Source organism: Myotis davidii, unplaced genomic scaffold, assembly GCF_000327345.1.
Source record: "Myotis davidii unplaced genomic scaffold, ASM32734v1 scaffold200, whole genome shotgun sequence".
Lineage (NCBI taxonomy): Eukaryota > Metazoa > Chordata > Mammalia > Chiroptera > Vespertilionidae > Myotis > Myotis davidii.
Window position 1 is genome coordinate 2,045,132 of NW_006293700.1, and position 18,234 is coordinate 2,063,365.

The following is an 18,234-nucleotide window of genomic DNA, read 5'->3' on the forward strand; positions in this document are numbered from 1 at the left end:
CAAGTGAAGTGGTATTTCATTGTCGTTTTCATTTCCATTTTTCTAATGACTAATGAGGTTGAGCATCTTTTCATGTGTTTGTTGGCCATTTGTACAGTTTCTTGGAAATGTGTCTACTCAGATTCATAGCTTTTTTAAAAAATTGGATAATTTGTCTATTGTTACATTGTAACAGTTTTTTATACAGTGTAATTTCAAGTCCCTTTTGATCATATGATTTTCAAATATTTTTATTTTCTGTGGGTTGTCTTTTCACATTTTTGATGATGCTCTTTAAAGCACAAAAGTTTTTAGCTTTGATGAAGTCCAATTTTTTTGTTTTTGTTATTGCTTGGGCTTTTGATATTGTATTTTAGAAATCTTTGGCTAACCCAAGGTCACAAAGATTTTCTCCTTTGTTTTCTCCTACAAGTTTTAATAGTTCTGGCTTTTACATTTAGGTCTTTGGTTCATTCTGAGTTAATTTTCAGTTATGATGTGAGGTACGGTTTTAACTGGCTTTTTATTTGTTTTTTGTTGTTTCTCATGTGGATATCATGTGGATTTGCAACTATTTGTTACAAATATTGCTCTTTCTTCATTGTCACTCTTGTTGAAAATCAATTGACCATAGGTATATGGGTTTATGTTTGGACTCTTAGTTCTATTGCATTGATCTATATGTCTATCCTTTCTTGATGCTATTATAAATGGAATTGTTTTCTAAATTTAATTTTCATATAATATGCAAATCTTCAGTGTATAGTTCAAACAATTTTGAAAAATGAATATACCTGTGTTGCTAATTTTGATAAATTAATATGGCTAGTTATTTGGGTTAATACTTAATTAACATTTATCTTGGCCATAAGAAGGTCACGATAATTTAAAGGGAAAAGTACGTTTGGATTTTTGTTCTGTCTCAGAGAATTAAGTTTTATAAATTATCTGTATAAACTTTACAAATATTTTATACTGGAGGCCAACAGATAATACACAAAATGCTATATATGTAAGAATTGAAGAATATCACGTGGTTAAAGTGGATATGAATGACTGAATGTTGGGGAAGGAAAAGGTGACCAGAAACTTCAATATTTTTTATTCAAAGTTATTTGTAAGATCAGCTAAGCCCATACCAGTTCACTCACCATAAAGTTTCAGATGAATTCATAACTTGGATAAACTAAGATAAATTGGTGCAGCCATTTGGCTGAATGATTATTTTAAATTGAGAAACCAAATTTCAACATATTTTATGACTTTTAGGAGCATTTCTAGTGAAGACTAAAAAATGTCTTCAAGAATTTGTTTATTACTTTGATTTTTGCTTTTAGTTATATCAACAACAAAATGGGTAATAATTTGAGGTTTCTATTTCAGGGTAGACTGAGTAACAAAATAAACAAATGAAGGTTATAGCCAGCAAGAATTTTTGTTTAAAAAAACATCTTCCATCTCTACCATTTGCATAGCAGAGCAAATGGAGAGGAGGAATTTAAAGGCCATGAAAAGAAATGGGGTGGGGAGGGGGGGCGGGGAGGAACCAAAGCTTGTGTCTTTTCCTGCCAACTGTTATACTGTTGTGCTTATTCTGGGTCTATAGAGTTAGACTTGGGACAGATGAGAAAAGGAAGCATTAATGTAATAAAGGAAAGTTCACTATGATTTACTACCTAGTTCTTTCTGGTTTTACATTATTGTGTTGTTGTTTTTTTGCCTATGTCTTTATAGCAAATAGTTAACATTTGGAACCAAGCCTAGTTTCTTTTTATTTTCATGGAAAAAAAGCATATGTACATGGTTTAAAAATATTCAAAGAGGACAGTAGATCAGTGAAAAACAAACCTTTTTTTTTGCTCTTGACCTCCAGTTTCACCCTACAGACATAGCCCTTGAACTGTTTCTTACCTTTTCAGAACATTTTCATGCATATATGTACACCCAGCCTTGTTAGACCCAAACTACACACACTATTACGTGCCTAGATTTTTTTAACTAAATAATCTGTTGGTGCTGGTTTCTTGTCAACACATATATCTACTTCACTCTTTCTAGCCATTGCACAGTATTCCATTATATAGATGAGCTATAACTTATTTCACCAGTCCCCTATTGCTAAACATGTAAATTTTCTTTTTAATTACATATCGTTGAAGTAGGAGAGAGAAATAAAAAGTATTGCTTGTCTTTACATTGGCTACAAAATTTATTATGTTATATACATTGTCATTTTCACAATTTCATATATGTCACTATTTAATAGTTTCTTAAGGTTGGTTGTGAGTACAGTGAAAACAATTCATAGAGTTGAGAATGAGTGTGTATGACAGCTGTGATTTTGATATTATAGCTCTCTAGGTAGAAGCTTTATTCTGTCACACTACAAAACAACATGGTGTTGTGGGATGTCTTTATGGTACAACTGCTGATCAGAGTGGCTTAAAATATGCAGTCCTCTATGCTGCTCTTGTTGGTGTGTCCATTCAACCTCACCCCTGGGGCCCTCCAGTGTTATGCTCACCTGGAAAGTGGTACGGTACCCTTCCAAGAGGCATTAGGGAAGATCCATTTGAATCTGAGCTCTTCTTTTCTGAACCCTGTTTCCCCCAACACATACATTGGACCTGCTTGGTAGATGGAACAAGTAGTCAGGATTTTGTCTAGAACTAAACATGTGAGCTGGAGCAAGTTCTCCAGAAGACCAAGCATGAAAAAGGGGCTGCAGATGAGGGTTTCAACAGCCTTCCAATAGGCATTTGCCAGAATGAGACAGCACTGGGCTACTCTGAATAAAGGCATTGGGCTGTCCATCTGTCTAATAGAAACTCATTCTTTTAAGGCAACTAAAGTCCTAGCCTCTTCATGAAAAGGCCCCCTTCTACTGGCATCCTTGGGGCACTCTTTCTACATTCTGGTGAAATCAATAAACACCGACAGTCCTCAATTTGCATGTTGTGATAGGATGTGTAATATGCTGTTTGCATGCAATTTGTTGCTATTTCCATGAATTAGAACAGATTGGTTGCCATTCCCATCTATCTCTTGCCTTACTGAGTTCTGTGCTCTCCACCACTCCACCCCTTCGTGTCCCACATGAACTGGACCTCCAATGTCCCACATGAACTTGACTCTCATTGGCTTTGCTCCCTCCCATCAGAGCCTTTGAACAGTCTGTCCTCTCTTTCCAGAGCACTATTCCACCTCCTTTTTGCTTTCTCATCTCTCAGGTCTACAGTCAAGCACTGTTACATCAAGGGAAACTTGACTGACAGTCCTGACAAATGCCTCTAGTTTATGTCATCATACAACTTTATAGCACTGGCTGCAGCTGAAATTTTACATATGGGGTTCATTGATTAAGATCTGTCTCTTCCACTAGACTATAAACTTCATGAAGGCCAGGGTCTTAATGTTCTTACAAAATAATTATTTCTTAATAAATATAGGTGTCCCTAAAAATAGTTATATACACACTGAATAATTATAAAGGCAGTGTTTATTAAAATAATTTCATTTTCAAAACTGAGCTATCAGCCGTTAAAGTGTGTAAACACTTACTGGGGACACCCTGTATTTGTTGAATAAATCAATAACTTGAACAATCTATACTGTAATGCCATTATTTTGTACATGCCCTCCTTTATGTTTCCTCAGGTAGGAAAAAAAAAAAAGAGATGGATTTAAAGCACCAAGCTGGAACTGGGGATAATTTGGGCTCATTTTCATCTAAGTGATAGCATTTCTGCTGAGAGTATGTTTTGCTTCTTTGCCTTATTAGCAAAATACTTGAAAACCATTGTTTTATGGTATTAATTTGACAACTATATACCGCTCCCATAATAGAGTTTTACTCTTGTTATCTAGGTAGTAAGCTGAATTTTTTTTTAAATATAGATTTATAAATATATAGAGAATGGATGCATGGATGCATATATACATATTTCCAAAGCTACATCTAAAATACTAGTACATGTACTCTGTACATGTGTGGTGTTCTGGTGAAGTGCATGACTTAGGCAGCCTGAGTTGTATTTTATTCATGAGCCACTTAATGGCTGGCAGTTACCTTATACAAGATATTTAGTATCACTGAGCCTCAATTTCTTTATTATTTTATAAAAAGAAAATAATAGTAATTTCCTGAGTGAATTGCTATGAGGATTAAATGGGATTATGCATTGAAAAGGATTTAGATAGGGCCTGATATAATAATAACGGTTGCTTTCTGAGTGCTTAGTAACTCTTATCTGTAATTTTAATGAATAATGGCCATGGCTTTGACCTATTTTTAATTCAAAACTGCATACAGGGTTAAATCAGCAACCAAAAGTACAGCAGGGAAATTAGGAATTCTCCGGCATCATTCGAGGAAAAGACCTGCAGTGATTATCTCTTAAACATCACCACCATCTCAATAGAATTTCTCTGCTACTTGACTTGAGTAAGGCTTACCATCCTTTTTAAAGGTGTTGGAAACATCAAATTTAGTCATGTGCTTCTCCTTTAACAAAAATGTTGACAGAGAGAAAAAAGAACAATTGGCTAGAAATAGGCAGTGTTTAAAGTTGGCGGAATGCCTTGTTTTAAAGCGAAAAAGAAGCCAAGCTGTAAACATTGGACTAGCACAGGCTTACAGAAGATTTCACAAAAGTCAGAAATGCGGTTGCAAAACAGGGTGGATGTTTCTATGAGGGGATAGAGGATGGATATTAAGAGCCCAATGGTCTTTATTTCTATTCATTCACCTGGTACAAACAGGATTCTTGGTTCCTAGGGGACAGTAGCGGCTCCTTCTGAAAAACAGCCTGTGTATTTGCCTGCAAGCCTTGTCATAAGCATACAAAGGGTGATTTTGCGTTTGCCAGTGTAAGTGGCCACTTTGTAAGGGAGAAATAGCTGGCTGTAAAAGGAGTGTCCATGATTTGAAATCAAAAAGTAAAATTTGGCTATTTGATATCCACAAAATTTGGCTATTTGATAACCACAACTTTGCCACAACTCCAGAAACTTAATTTCCATTACATGATAATGGCCTCTTCTCCCATCTTTCCCTGCCATCCAACCAACCACAACATGGCAAGAAACAAAACAAAATCGCTTTCATACTTTGGGAAGTTGGAAGGTCTGTGCAATGGGGGATGTGCCCTTAATCGAAACATTTGAAATGATTTTAAAATGTATTAATATATAACTCTGGGGTGAAAATATAACTAGGACAGAGTAATCTAGAAACCTGGGCACTTGATAATAATTTTTGTGTCTTACTCATGAGAAAAGTTATTTTTCTAGTTTAATTTGTAGATACACATAAACACAAACACTTATACATATACAATCCTTATATACACATATACTTTGTTAAAATTATGTCTCACACCATATACCCTGAGTGGCCAGATTATTATGACCACCTGATGTTTGCAGGCAAATTAGATATAATTTTGCGCTGAAGTTGCTAGAGGGCCAGACCATTATAAATAGGGAAGCAGGTTGTTGACCATGACAGAATTGATTTTTTTCTGAAGATATGGGTAAACAACATGATTTAACAGCCTTTGAACGTGGGATACACACACACACACACACACACACACACACACACATATATTGTATATGTCAATATATATCAATCAGCTTATGTTATAGTTTGCTTCATATAGAATTTATAATAAAAAATTCCCCATACTTTCAGGAAATAAGGATTACATGCATCTGTCATTCGTGAACTTAATTAAAAACCCCAATTGTACAATTGTTTTCTATCTGTGTTCACATTATCTCAATCATCTGAATTCTGACCCTTGCCCTAGAGTGAGAGGCAATTCTAATTCTATGCTAATTGAGTCCTGCGAGTCTTATGAAATCTCCATTTTATTATAGGGATTGCTGCTCTCTGGGGCTTACCCAGGACCACCAAATATAAAACTCTGAACCACACATAGTTTGAAACTACGAATGTCTCAAGATGAGTTAAGTAAGAGTAGTACATTTTTAAAAGATGTGGGAAGAGTAAGGTTTTTCTCTCTTTTTAAAAAAGCCCATTGGCACTGCTCTTCACTGTGTCACACATTTGGAGTAACCACAGCAATAGTTCTAGTCAGAAATTAAAGATTAATCAAACTTTTTTTTCATCATGGAGTGTTAAGTAGCTATGGCTTTTTTTTAAAAAAAAAATGCTACATTCATCTTTTTTTTTTAACTGGGTATGCCCATTTTAAAAAATATATTTTTATTGATTTCAGAGAGGAAGCGAGAGGGGGAGAGAGATAGAAACATCAATGGTGAGAGGGAATCATTGATCTGCTGCCTTTGGCACACTCCCCACTGGAGATCGAGCCCATGAAATCAAACTGTGACCTCCTGGCTCATAGGTTGAAACTTAACCACTGAACCATGCCAGCTGGGCTACACTCATCTTTTATTTATGCAGTATCATTACAAAGATATTTTCCTTCTTCATCTTTGAATATTTAGGCCATTAGACAATAAATGAACTGTTTTTGTATTTCCTACACAATATCCTGTTAATATTTCTTTAGTCTGCCCTCTTTTTGGCCAATGTGACAGAATCAGTTAACACACAGCTATTGAAGTCCTTAGAGACTGTATGCTCCAGAGACCTGACTTCAAGAAAAATGAATGCACATGTGCACCTAATAGTATCTACAAGTACGTTCACAGCAACTACATTCATAAACGCCACGTCCTGGAAACCACCAACTGTCCATCAAGAACACAGTGAATAAACGAAGGCATATTCATAACAATGAAGTACTAGACAGCAATGAAAAGAATGAGCTACTGACATGTACAATAACATGGACAAATCTCACAGAGAAAATACTGAGAAACAGACAGCAGACACAACAGAGCATTCAATATTTGAGTCCCATTTATATGGAATCAAAAGGAGGCAAAACAGCTATCTGGATGAGAGTAATGGTTACCTTTGTGAATGAGTATCAACTGGAAGAGAGGGTACAACGGAGGTGCTGAACATATTTTATCCCTTCTTAGTGGTTACTAGGATGTATACATCAATAAAAATTCATGCTCTCACCAGGATATACCTAACGGTCTCCTGGTACTTTGAAGACATAAGCCATAGCATGTTATTCTTCTTCTCAAACCCATCAGTGACTCCCATTTCATGCAATAAAAGTCAACCTTCGTAATGGCCCATAATGACCTACACAGTTTGCCCCCTACTACTCTGCTACGTACTCTGTTCCCTGCTGCTGCTAAAGCACACCTGACTATCCCTGTCTCAGGGCGTTTGCTCTGGCTGTTTCCTCCTCCAGGTAACCACAAGCTCACTCTCTCACCTTCTTCAAGACTTTGCTCTAATGTTCTCACTCAAGCCCTAGACTGGTCTCATCCTGCTTAAAATGTCAAAGTTCCCGTGTGTGTGTGTGTGTGTGTATGTGTGTGTGCGCGCGCCCGCCGGTGGGGGAGGGTTGGTTGGAACCAATGAAAATCAGACTGACAACACTGGAGAAGAAATAAAAAAGAAACTGAGATTCTGTGAATTATCAAGAAACAAAAATACTTAGACTTTGTTTAATGTTTAGCAGTTTATTTAAAATATGCAAAATGCATGCACATTCTTTCCCCTTTAGTCTTCAGCAAATATTTAGAATATACAAGAAGACTTTTCATGTGGCCTCTGGGGAAGCTGGAGAAAACCAGCAGGATGTGGGAAGAATATGACCATATTCCCAATAGTGTGAATGGTGTGTGTGTGTGTGTGTGTGTGTGTGTGTGTGTGTGTGTGTTTTCCTGTATGCAAACATAGGATAAAAGGCAAAAGTTGAAAGCCATGATATAATGTGTAAAAATGGCCCAAATCAAAGTTTACAAGAGCTTTTCCTTCACTGTGTCCTTACACTGACCCCAAGTACAACAGAAAGATGGCTTCTTGCTTTTCCTTTATGCTGAGGAAATGAGTTTGCTAAGTAAGCATGAGGTACTGGATTGGGGGTGGCAACAAAATGAGAGGGTGACTGTTTTCTTTTTTCATAGGATAAAGTTTAGCAAAAGGGAGGAGGCTCTCTCAGCCCAGAATCCCCGTATTTCTGGGACTTCCACAGACATGCAAAGCCAGCAGTAGATTATACTTGGGCCACATACACTAATCAACTGGTCGACCCCACTGGTCCAGGAAGGTGGTGTGGCAGGCCATCGCCACCCCCAACCCCGCCACCCCCAACACACACACACACACACTGCTGTTGATGGTCTCATTACCCACAGCCACCCATCCCCACTGAGGAAAAAGAAAAGACTGGTACTTGTCTCATGACAGTTTTAAGAACTAAAAGTATAGAAGAACCTTCTTATTTCAGAATAGCTACGTCCTATAGAAAAAGAGAAGCAGAGTGCTGAGCTCAGAAAATTACAAGAATCTGTTTTGCTGAGGTTTGCACTGTAGGGGAAAGAGAGACGGGAATGTAAGCACTAAATTAGTCAATGAAAGAGTAAAACATACTATCTATAAAATGCCGGGCAAATGTTACATATTTCTTCTATTACAGTCGTTCTCAACCTTCCTAATGCAACGATCCTTTCAACACAGTTCCTCATGTTGTGGTGACCCCCAATATCATTGTTACAAATTGAACATAATTAAAGCACAGTGATTAATCACAAAAACAATATGTAATTATATATGTGTTTTCCGATGGTCTTAGGCGTCCCCTGTGAAAGGGTCGTTGGACCCCGAAAGGGGTCGCGACCCACAGGTTGAGAACCGCTGTTCTATTACCACCTCAAAGGGTGGTCATGAGGACCCAACGCCCTGGCTGGAGTGGCCTGGTTTTGCTATTGATCCTAAGTTTGCTCTCAGCTGGATGCTAGGATGAGGGAACTGCCCATCAGGCATCGAGCATGTCCAGGCCTGGAGGCTTATATCCCTTGGGGGTCGTCCGTCTGCTGTGGGTTGGAGTAGTGGGCACATGGAAGGGCCCAATGACTTTCCTACCCCACACTTCCATTTCGCACTTGCCCTGCAAATCCTCTAGCAGTGCACGGTGAGCTGGGCAGGCGGGAAAATCCCCTGCAAAGGAAAGGACCCGTTACATTCCTCCTTCCGCCAAGAAGAAAACACAGCCTCCTTGGGCCTCTGCGGGTTTGAGCGGCAACACAGTCCACACAAGGGGAATCTGCTTCTGCTCCTTTCTCGGTGGCTTGAAACATTCCCAGGATGCCTTGCAAATGGAGGATGCAAGCAGCTCTGCCAACTAGGGCCGACCGGGCTGGCAGGCCTGTGGTGCTAGTGTATCTACAGTGGGAAAGATGCTGTGTGGAGTGCACGGTTGGCTTCGGCAAAAGAATCCCAGCATAGAGCCCTAGGATTCTGGAGCAGGGCCACGCCGCCTGTAGCAGAGAATGACGATATGTCATTCAAGAGCAGCCCAATGTCCTACTGCAGCAGGTGCCTTGCTTGCTGGTGCTCCAGAGCTTCTAGTTTGCCTGTCTATAAGGAAGGCCCTACAAGAGCCCCAAGCTTAGCTGCCCAGTGGCAAATGCTGACTCTCCAGCCACCTCACTGCAGATTCCTGGGAAAGCTCAGGGAATCTCTCACACCTCCTACCATCCGGGACCCTCCTGCTGCCCACCACCCAGACAGCCTTGAGGAGCGCCATCTTACCACACACCCCTGCCCTCTTTCCATTTGCTGGCTCAGAGCACAGGCCTTAGTTCCAGATTGGTCGGCCCCTGGGGAAATGGAGGGTAGGGAACAGGTGCTGGGTTGGGAGCCACGCCTGTGAAATTCTTTACAGGCCACATGCAAGCAATACGCAAAGCTCTGTGCCCCTTCCAGCAGCCTGAACTGCACTTGCCAGACTCCCTGAACAGCCTCATGGTCATTCGTAAGTGGGACTAGATTCCAAAAATGAAAATGTGGGCAGGGCCTGGCTGATAGATGCACATTTCATTGGTACTAGTATATGTTAAATTCTATTTATCTATTGTTATGCACAAAAGTAGATGGGAAAATGATTTTCTCTTTCTTTAATATACTTTTATTGATTTCAGAGAGGAAGGGAGAAGGTGAGATAGAAACATCAATGGTGAGAGAGAATCATAGATCAGCTGCTTCCTGCATGGCCCCCACTGGGGATCAAGCTTGCAACCTAGGCATGTGCCCTGACCAGGAATCCAACTGTGACCTCCTGGTTCATAGGTCGATGCTCAACCACTGAGCCACACCGATCAGGGGGGAAAATGCTTTTCAAATTCAAACTTAGCAATGTTACATTAAGCAACAAGATGTTTCTTTCAACAAAAGACTGATATAAATGTTTTAAATGATCAAATGTTTCAAACTGAGAACAATTTTTGTTATTCTGTAATGTGTGAGTAACAAGAATATTGGCTTCATATTTTGAAACAATTCCCTTTAGATTAGCAAAAATAAATCCATAAATACAAATAATGTTCATTCTAAAAGTTTCGGGTGACATAAAACTGATAGGTTGGCAATGGAGAAAAATCTTAGACTAAGAATTTCAAGGCTCATATCCCCATAGATCTCTTATTCTTCTAAGCCAGCGGTTCTCAACCTGTGGGTCGCGACGCCTTTGGGGGTCGAACGACCCTTTCACAGGGGTCACCTAAGACCATCGGAAAACACATATATAATTACAATTTTTTGTGTGATTAATCACTATGCTTTTATTATGTTCAATTTGTAACAATGAAGTTGGGGGTCACCACATCATGAGGAACTGTATTACAGGGTCGTGGCATTAGGAAGGTTGAGAACCACTGTCTAAGTCCTGTAAGAGCTTTAATTAAGTAGAGAGTAGATCTTACAAGAATAAAAGTACAAGCGAACAGAAGAATAAACTAATTTTTTTAAAAAAGGAATTTACTGGTTTTGGAAGCTGCCGTCCCAAGTTCTTAATTAGCTCTGGATGAATGGATTGTGGGTTTTGTTTTCCTTTCTATTGTATTTTTTAAATGTATTGAGTTTTAAATTAAAACCTGCAGAGTTACTCTCTTAATCCAATTACAGAGGAGTTTCACTGAGGTCCAAGGCATTCCTAAGGGCTCCAGGGATGAGTTAGGGCTGTTTTGAGTCTCCTGAAAAAATGTAGAAAATTTGGTTTCCTGTACTTTTTATTGAAAGAAGAGTCCAATGGTTTTGCAACCTTTTAGGAGGCCCATGAAATCCCCGTCCTCCCTCCGAAGACTCGGACCTCAGAAATGGAGTTGAATTAGTGCAACATTTGGAGGGCGGGGGAGGTCCTGGTGCTCCCAGGTTTGTGGTTTGAGGAATGGAGCAGAGTCACCAGCGAGTGCTGACCTCTGCTGCGGTTAGAACTTCCTACTGAGCAGAGGATGCTCAGAGCTGGCGGGAGGCCCCTCGCCCAGAGGACTTGCGGAAATTCCCATGGCAATGGGGGAGCAGACTTAGGACTCTACCGTGGAAAGTGCCCTCTACAGACAGTGCTTTTCCTCCGTTTGCTGGGCTGCTGCTAGGGTCCCCTCAACAGCCCCGGGAGGTACGCAAAAGGGGGATAAGCAACCCTATTTGGAACAGAGAAACTGAGGGGTTGGGAGGAATCATTCTCTTTCCATCCTGTCATACCATGGCCTCTGGAGCAGGAGGCTCCGCCTCACACCTCAAGGAAAACAACACTTGGGAAGCAGGTGTGGGGCCCTTTCTCAGCCCCTCTGGGGGGAAGGGGTGGTACCCCTGCCTGGTAGGTGGCACCCCTGCCTAGTAGGCGGAGCATTCTCCCTCTGCGTCTTCAGGCTCCAGAGAAGACCCGCCTGCTCTGTCCCACACTCCTCCAGGCAAGCCCGAAGCCCAGAAACCAAACCTGACTCTCGGAGGCAGAGCTGGACGGCTGGATCTTGCTTTCCCTTTCTGCCCCCAAAGGATGCAAGTGTGGGGTTCAGTTTGCAGACCCAAACTCTCCCTCAAAGGGGGTGTCTCAAGCTCACGCTGGAGAAGGAGAAAAGAGCACACACAACGTTAGAGACTCTAACCCTGTCCTCGCCTCACATCTCCGAATTCGGTCTTGTTGGTAATGAAGGTGCTATTTTATGTCAGTGCGACCCTACGTCACGTCTCAGATAGTTCCACATTCAGGAGTGGGGAGTGGGGGGTGAGGTACTGTCCCTTAACATCCCAGCAAGAACTTCAGAGAAGTGAACTGATCTATAATCAAGATCACACACGTAGTAGGTGGTTTGTCAACAGCAGCCATATTTTCTCAATGCCCTCCCTTTTGAAAAATCGAGTACCAAGAAACAATCTGGGAAATTCAGGTGTGTTGTTGGGATGACGTCACAAATCATTTGAAGTGAGGACTAAGCCAGAAAAACCTTCCCAGGTGTGGTTCACATGTTCTTAGGAGGCAGCTCTAATTTCTCTTTCCACATCAAATCTAATTTAATTACTGTGGGTCATTTAACATTCTTTGGCCTCATTTTCATCTAAAAAATGAGGAGTTCAAACAGATCTTGATCTTCAGAAATCCCTCCCAGTGTGAACCTTCTGTAACTCTCCCTGTACTTATCCACCGTACAATTACTGCCTCATTCTCCACAGTCCTATTTTCTACCTGTACCTATAATTTAAGCATTTTACCATAACATGTGCTGTGCTGTAAGTTCTTGCCAGACAATATCATTTGTAATGCTCTCTTTTCTGCCCGACTCCTACCAAACACTTACGGTCTTTTGTTCATCTGAAAGCATAAAGGCACTGAAGAGGCAAGATACAGACTGGGAGAAGGTCCCTACAATACATACACCCAACAAAGGACTCATATTCAGAATACATAAAGATTTCTTATAAACAATTAAGAAAACAATTTAAAAATCCCATTAAAAAAAAGTGGGCAAAAGATGCCAAACAAATGACCAACAACATAAGAAAAGGAATTCAACTCATCAAGGAAATATAAATTAAAATCACAGAGAGATAATACCACACAGCCATCAGAATTGCTACCATTTTTTAAAGATAAACAACAAGGAAAGCTCAAACATTACTGGTGTGAATGTCTATTGGTTTTGAAAAGCAGTTTAGTGGTATCACTGTCTGCCTATGACCAACAATTCCAGTCCTTGAAAAAAATGAGTGTATATGTCCAGCAAGAGACATGCACAGGAATTCTCATAGCAGTTTTATTCATAATAACAAAAAAGGGAGAAGCTACCCAAATGTATACCAATGGTTTAAAGGGTAAATAAAGTGTAATGTATTCATACAAGAGAATACTGCATAAAAACGCAAAGAATGAACTGCTGCTATACAAAAAAACAAAGCTGAATCTCACAAACATTATACTGAGCAAGATTCAAAAGAGCAGATACTATCTGATTCCATTTATATAATGCTCGCTTAGAGGCACAACCAATCAATTGTCAAGGAAGTCAAAACAGTGATGGGTACTGACTGGGAACTTGTGGGCTGTGGGGGCTGTTCTAAATTGTGATCTGGGTGGTAGTTTTCAACGAAGATCTACGGATGTAAATATTCATCAACCTACACACTTGAGATTTGATCTTTACTATGTGTATGTCATACTTCAACCTTAAAAATACCAACCAAACATAATAAAAGCTCAGATTCACCAAGTAACAGTCATGAGAATTAACTGAATACTATCCAACCCACTGATTTTCTGGGATAGCCTAGGTTTCACTCTTGAATAAAAACATCTACACACACCTCTCAACTGCATTGCGGACCTTTAGTCTCTAAGTAGAAATTCACTGAATACATTCTTTAGAGTTATCTCCTGTTTATGCCAAGGGTTTTATAAGAAAGAAGGTGGCCCTGACCAGTTTGGTTCAGTGGATAGAGGATAGGAAGCCTCAGACTGAAGGGTCCTGGGTTCCATTCGGGCCAAGGGCATGTACCTAGGCTGCAGGCTCAATGCTGGGCAAGTGTGGGAGGCAGACAATTGATATGCCTCTCTCACATCAGTGTTTCTCTCTCTCTCTATCTCTCCCTCCCCCTTCCATTCTCTCTAAAATTCAATGGAAAAATAAACTCGGGTGAGGATTAACCATAAAAATTTGAAATAAAAAAAAAAGTTTAAAAAAGAAAGAAAGCAGGTGATGTCATTTTACTATAAGGACGTTGTTTGTGGAAATTTTCTACCATTTCCCTTTTATGGACAGAAGCACTGGAGAAAATTCCTTCAGGGCTCATTTCAGGAAAGCTATTTCTCTTGAGCTTCTGGGATGTTTTTATCTGATGGATGCTGTTAATCCTGTAACTGAACTTTTTGGTGGTCAGAACATAAAAGGAAAATCCCACATCGATTTGAGTCCCTGGTTTCTGACTTTCCACTTACGGCTCAAGACACTCTCTTTTAGAACTTTCTGGAATGTTCATCTTTGTTAACTATTTTTATCCCTGGCTTCATTTTACCTCTACCCTTATTTTCGCTACACCTTAGTTTCTTTATATTTTTATCCTATTCTACTATTTGTTATTGGACTATGGCACAACTCTGACAGATGCTTTGTTTTAAAACAACTAGAGTATCAATAGAGAAAAACAAACATATAGACGCACAGGTATATACATACATAAGGAGGGTGCCACTGTTAACTACTCTTCTTCTGCTCACTAACCTTTCACATAGCCTGTCTCACCTCTGTGGGTCTGGCCCAGCCGTGGGCAAACTACGGCCCGGGGGCCGGATCCGGCCCATTTGAAATGAATAAAACTAAAAAAAAAAAAAGACCGTACCCTTTTATGTAATGAGGTTTACTTTGAATTTATATTAGTTCACACAAACACTCCATCCATGCTTTTGTTCCGGCCCTCCAGTCCAGTTTAAGAACCCATTGTGGCCCTCAAGTCAAAAAGTTTGCCCACCCCTCTGGCCCCTGTGTGAGTTTTTAAACAGGTTCAGGTAGACAGTAGGGACATAACGAGCACCATGTGACCGCTCCCGGGCAATTAGAGCTAATGGCAGAGGTTTCAGATCATGTGGGAGCATGCACACAAGTTTAAACCAGGAAAGAACTCTAGCTCGAGGCCTGCAAAAACTCGCACACCATTTGGAAATTGGGTTCTTTTAATTATAATGTCACAGAGAACGACATGTATTTTAATCAACTTCAGTTGACAACGCTGCAACCACATCATAGTTGATGCTGATCCCAAACCATCTAAAGAATTACTTCCAGGTTTAAGAACTGGCAGCTTAACAAGGCCCGTCAGGAGCACAGCCTCCCAGCTGCTTCCTGAGCCCGACCTTGCAGCACCCAGCCCTTGTCATTAGGGAGACGTGGAAGACCAAGGTGATAGGCCAAGTGTGATCTCTAGGCCTGGATCCCAGGCCAGGGTGGGTGTAGGCACCTCCCAGGGGCTGTGCTTGTCCCAAGAATTTTCTAAACGATGGGCAGGAATTTAGCTACTCTGCCCTTCAGCATAGTCAGCAAACAGCACCAAAGTTTTGCTTGGCACTTCCTTTTGACAACATCTTCCAGTTTACACAGCTGGTCTTCTATTATAAAAGTTGTGGGTGACCTTTAGTACATAATAATGCCTTCAACTTTGGAGAAGCTGGTTGCCATTTTTGCCCGCTGACCACAAGCCTTCCTGAAGGCAGACGATTCTCCACCATTAAGTCTGACTGACAAGATTTCTTGATTTGCTTAATTAAGTAACCATAGGGTAGCTAATGCTGGGATAGTTATTTCAGAATTAAACCTTACTGGTTCTTTGTGTTAATGTTATTCTACACTGTCAACAGAACCGTAAACGTTTTCAGAACTTATGTTTTTAATGAAATAATTACAAAGTCAGTTGTTTGTAAATATGTTAAAGATGAATTATGAATGTTGGCCATATTAGAGATACCAATACCAATGTTTATAGAAAACGAATAGAAGTACTTAGAAAAAATATTTGAAGGGGTGATATTTACACATATTTTACATATGCATACATGTATATTCTATATCATATATATGAGAGAAGGGTATGATTTAGGAAGTTTACAAGATAAACCTTCTTTGAGAAACTATGGCGTAATTATGTTTTAAAACATGTTTCAAAAATCACAATGAAAAGTTTTAACGCCTTTAGGTAAAAGCTTTCGGAAGCAAAATGAAGCGCGCACCACTTGCAGCTGGTGAGCAGAGAAGGTGGTAACCTGGTAAAGATTTTTTTCACTGAGGAAGGGGTCTGCATGCTTTTAAGAAGCGTTGTCCAGGAGAGAGAGCACAAGAGAAAGGAGCAGGAGTTCAAACCTAGGAGGAGCTCTGGACACTTCTGTTGGACACCATTGATCCTTCTTTGGAGGAAGGTCACATAACGCGTTACACTACTCACACTCAACTGGTGAGTGAATACATTACTGATTGAATGAATGAAATACTAGTAGGTAGAGTCTTGAAGTAACAGCTCTAAGAGAAACCTAAGCAATCATCGGGTCCCACCTCTTCATTTTATAGAGACGATGTCTAAAACACACATGGTCAAGCAGCATTTGACAATAAACCGACACCTGTGCACATGTTCTGTAGAAACAGGTATACCCCTTATGCGATCGACAATCTTGTTCTTTCTGCCACTCACCAGCCTCACACTCTGCCTCCATGGCTGGGGTACACTCGCTCAGGAGCTCGAAGGCCCAGAATTAGACCAGTGTAGGTTATCGAGCTAGTAGTGATCTCAGAGACATTGGTATACAAACAGTGACACTGCCCATGAGGAGTTTGCACCTTTTTTCCTACATAAAAAGGCCACAGGGAGTGAACTACTATTAGAAAACTGTGTCACATGAGCTTTCTGAAATCCTTCCTATCCAATACCACATGTAAAAATCATGTATTCCCATTAGGGAATAGAAAAGTATTTTCATTTTTTTGAATATTTATAATACTGGATGGGGCAAAAGTAGGTTTACAAAGTTGTTCATACGGAAAATAAAAAATATGATAATTAATAATGATACAAGAATAAACTGTACTTACCTACTTTTGCCCCACCCTGTATTTTGAGTTTCTTTATCGATTATACATTATATTTTTCCAAGCTGAAACTTTCTATAGTGAATTTCAAAAGGCTATTAGTCTACATAGGGTTTGATTAGATCAATTATAAAAAATTTCAAAATAAAATTCAGTTTAACTTTTTTCTTTTGTTATAAATTGTAATCACAATATTGAGGCAGAATAGTTTTGTGCATAATTTCCAAGCTGGGCTTTGTAGATCTGAAATTAGATAGTGCTTCATTTCACAGAATCCAAACAACCCTTAAAAACAACAAAATTGTAAGCCAACAGTAAAAATATAAAGGCTGTTGGTTCCTTGCACATAAAAAAGTTTTATCCTATAATGTTAATTCACTTAAGACCTCCAGTTTGCTTATTTCTAGATTATATAACATTTCCTCCATTTTATCAATGTGTTATTTCAGCAAGGTAACAATAACGCTGTATTATTTAAATGAATGTGTAATAAAGAATAGGTTATTTAAAAAATTCGTTTTACTTGTACATTCAAATTACTCTTATGGCTTCAGCAACGTAGACCCTAGCCAAAATCAGTATTCTTTCAAGTAAAACACAGGGGCCAAAGAAGTTAAAGAAAAGTAAACCATTAGCTTCAGTCACCCTATAACATTTGTGAACGATTTGCTCGGTTTCAAGAAGTGCAAGAAAAACGCTGCACATTTGAAATCTGGTGAAAGGTAAGGGAAGACAAGGCCCAGAGCAGGCCTCCATGCCAAGGGTTAGAATCGAAGTGAACACGCAGCTGCTTTAAGTCACGCATTTATAATCTAAAATATGTAGGAGGAAGATACCCTGCAAATAACAGAATTAAGCATGAGACGCACATATGTGAATATTTTCAAGCCAAATTCAATCAAGTATTCATTAAACAGTTAACAGACAAGAACTGAACCATGTTTTGAAACTTGTGTAAGGTTCATTCCATTTCTTAAGGCCAGAGTAATATAGTATTTACAAACACAGCAACGGCAAATTCCTAAGTAGTTTATGACTATTTTCTGTACTTCTGGAAGATACCACAATAGAGAACATACTTAGGAAAACCACCAACTCGAGGCTGATGACCTTGCAAATTTATACTCTTTTTTTTTAAAGGAAATTGAGAAAAGCAAGATCCACACATTAGAGAGAGAAACATTAGTGGTTCTCTAAAATTTACTGCTATAAAACATCATTCTTTTTTGTAATAAAATGCTTGAAATCTTCAAAATTACCACACAGTATGACTCTGACAGGTCCTCCCCACCC